The following is a 3,470-nucleotide window of genomic DNA, read 5'->3' on the forward strand; positions in this document are numbered from 1 at the left end:
CAGTTGTTAAAAATCAAATATAATAAATAAGTTTTAAGTAAAGATTCAAGATAAGTAAAGAGTCAAACAAATTCCCTCGATATAAATCGTGAAAAGTTTTTATTATTGTCGTCCTTTGATGTTCGATCTTGATCTTAAATATCAAATAATTTTTGATTTAATGTTCGTCCGAAATCTCATAGGTTGCAAAAGCTCGTCTGTCAAAGTCAAAGCTGTATATCGTATATTTAAGACGCATCAACATCCTTCTTTCAGATCTTTTTAATATCTTTTACACCTTTGAAGTGAGAAACCATCCGGAATAATTTCTCACGGGTTATTAACGAATGTGGCTATAAAATAAAACGGTACAACGCACGATTTTTATTTAATACTATGAAAGTTTGAATAAACTTTTTTAAATATATTTGTCTAGTATTTCTAAAAGATAAAAGAAAAACACTCCAATAATTCCCATTGGCATACAATAACGTTTGAATAAGCTTTTGTATACTGTGCATTTTCCAGTTAGGACGATTTTCTTCCATTCCGAACCTTTTTAACGATTCCAACTATTGTGGATGGCCAACAAGAGGACTGGGTGAGACAATAGAGAGGAGGCAAAGTCCAGAAAACATAATCGATAAGGCACCGTCGACTCATCACTCATAACTTCTGACCACGTTGATGTACGGTTATGTGTGGCATTTACGCCCTCCTTTCTCGTTCTAAGCCATCGTCCGAGAACAATAACTGACAAGAATAATGTATATTTTACGCTTTAGTTCACTATTTGAACAATTTCTGTTTTCGCTTGATCAGACTGTGCGATAGATTTGAAAATGTGATGAAAAAAAAGAAAATACACAGAGTCAAAAATTGCCACATTTCTTTTATTCCTGTAGATATCTATAATTGTTATAATTTGTTTATACACTCGATATTTATATTTTTATTGTTTAGTGAAATACAATTTACAACGAGTACAATTGTAGACACAATATTTCGATGTCAAATAATATTTTTAAATGAATTTTCATCACCATGGTAATCATTTTATCACATGTGCACTTATCTATATTAAATTATTAGGTTTTTATATATATTTTTTTCCCTTCTCTCTTTCTGTCCCCACATCTAGCCATGGGCAGATTTTTCCTAATCGTTTATGGTTTACGATTGTTCGTTCTAAAAATGGATGATTTGAATTATAGGCAAACCTATTAGTAAAAATGATGAGATTTGAAAAAATCTAGAACATAGTGAACGGTTTAGGAATTTTGACCTTATGCATTAAGCTTTAAATAGAATCCATTACAGGTCCGATTGGCCAGTTAACATTTTTGAACAATGACCTAATACTTTTGAAGAAGGATTGAGTCAATTGCACTGAACTAGGGAACTAGGAAAGTAAGCCAGAAGTCTGCAGCGCAGCACAACCCCTGCTTCCTAGAAAACTCATCATCATCAGGGGTGGAAAGGAAAATTTAAAGTTGTTAGAGTTTTGGGGGTGGATCGGCGAAGACGGGTGTCGGGCACCTGGTTGGTGCGGCGCTGATTTACAATGACCTATGTCGCTACAGAAAAAAGCCCTGCAGTGGAACTCTGACCCGTACTGGAGGGATTATTTCTCCATGAAGAAAGATGATAAAAAATCGTTAAAGAAAACTAAGCGTAAAGCCTGGAGTAACTATTGTTTGGAAACAGAAACTATTAAGGAAAGTTCTCGTATTTTTAAACTTCTGGAAAAGGATTTTATTGATCCTTTAGGTTTATTACTTGAAGATAATGGGGTTACACCACATCCTGTAAAGAGACCCTGAACCCGATGGCTAGAATTCATTCCTCCAGGTCAGACTCTTCCACTATTCCAGCCGAGGTTGAACTACCAACACCAAACTTGGATAAGGCTAATGAGGTAATTTCTTGGGAGGCCTACAAATGGGCAGCACATTCCTTCAAGAAATACAAGGGAGCCGGGGTGGATGGAATTTTCCCTGCCCTCCTTCAACAGGATACACATAGTCTATCTAGAACAGTGTGGGATCTCCTAAGGAGTAGTCTGGCATTGGGACATTTACCAAAATGCTGGAAGGAAATAAGGGTAATTTTCTCACCCAAACCGGAACATAGAGAAAAACTTCCTTTCGGTAACCTCTTCCGTAGATCCTCCAAAAAAACTTCATGTTTCCAGCAGGTCGATAATCTAGCTCATCGTTATTTTATTATATTGATATTTATATTAGTAAGAATTGTTAACTCATATTGTTCATTCAGTATGAGTATTTCATGATTTTGCGTTGATCACTCCTTGCTTTTGACATGACATCAATTTTATGAAGTTTTCAAACGTATAAAAACCCTTGAGGCATTATTGCAACTCTCTCGGTGAGATTGTCTAGGAACGAAAAGTGAGCATGGAGTGGCTACTTTTTACTTCCTCCGTGTAATTAGAAAACTAATTATCTAGCTGAAGTGTAGTAACCTATAGCCTTCTGGGAAAAAAGCTCATTTGCTGCCAGCAGAGATAAACTTTCTATAAAAATTAAAGAGCATTCGCTTTTATCTCTTTTCTTGTGATAATATATTTACCAAGTACTAAAGTCTATGACCTGTACGAACGTGAAAATAAGGAAAGTTTGATTCTAGACGCCTAACCAATCATAATTCTAAATATGACAACTCTTATTCTATTATTCTGGCAAGTATATATCTTACATTTTTCATAGCGGTTATCCCCTAAGCATCATGAAACTTCAACTGTTGGATAAACCTGAAAATGCATTTTTCCAGCCAACTACAAAATTTTATGCACTGAATAAAAATGTCCCATGAGGTTCTGAGCTAGAGAAGTAGTCCTATATGCCAATATTTTTATTAAATTTAGACGTGGTGAACTCGCAACTCGCCAAACCTTAAGATGTTTGGAGACAGTTTTATGTATATTTTGTGTAAAAAATTACTTTCACAATTTTAAAAACATCTTTTTACTGCATAGGCCGGTAACGTTTTTACGGCGATATTTGGGCGACAAAGGTCACAATCTGAGCTCGACCGAAAACTCGTATCATCGTAAAAGTTTTTTTACCTTTATTTACACATTTTTCTAAAACTCTTCATCATTCAATTAATTAAGGTTTTAAGTTGAGATAAAAAAGGCAGTGTCACGAGTGGGATTCGAACCCACGACCTTCGGCTTGATACGCCGCTACTCTACCACTTGAGCTATCGTGACTTCGATCCCCTCGGGCAGTGACTTCCCATATCTACCGCACCTTTTGAATTTTCCTGTCGAATCAAATAGATTACACGACATTTGAAAATGGCAAAAAGGAGGGAAAATTCAAAATGTGCGGTTGAGATGGGAAGTTAGTGCCCGAGGGGAGCGAGTCTCGATAGCTCAAGCGGTTAGACAGCGGCGTTTTGAGACGAAGGTCATGGGTTCGAATCTCGCTTGTGACACTGACTTTTTTATCTCAACTTAAAAGCTT

At 36.1% G+C, this 3,470-nt stretch overlaps 1 non-coding gene across 1 annotated transcript; it reads right to left on the minus strand.

The window, feature by feature from the left end:
* Window positions 1–3,141: 3,141 nt before the first annotated feature.
* Trnad-auc lies at window positions 3,142–3,214 on the minus strand. The gene has a single exon. It is a non-coding gene; the product is annotated as a tRNA-Asp (tRNA).
* Between the last annotated feature and the right edge of the window lie 256 nt (window positions 3,215–3,470).

This window comes from Cimex lectularius, unplaced genomic scaffold, assembly GCF_000648675.2.
Source record: "Cimex lectularius strain Harlan isolate CLEC.00 unplaced genomic scaffold, Clec_2.1 scaffold233, whole genome shotgun sequence".
Classification (NCBI taxonomy): domain Eukaryota; kingdom Metazoa; phylum Arthropoda; class Insecta; order Hemiptera; family Cimicidae; genus Cimex; species Cimex lectularius.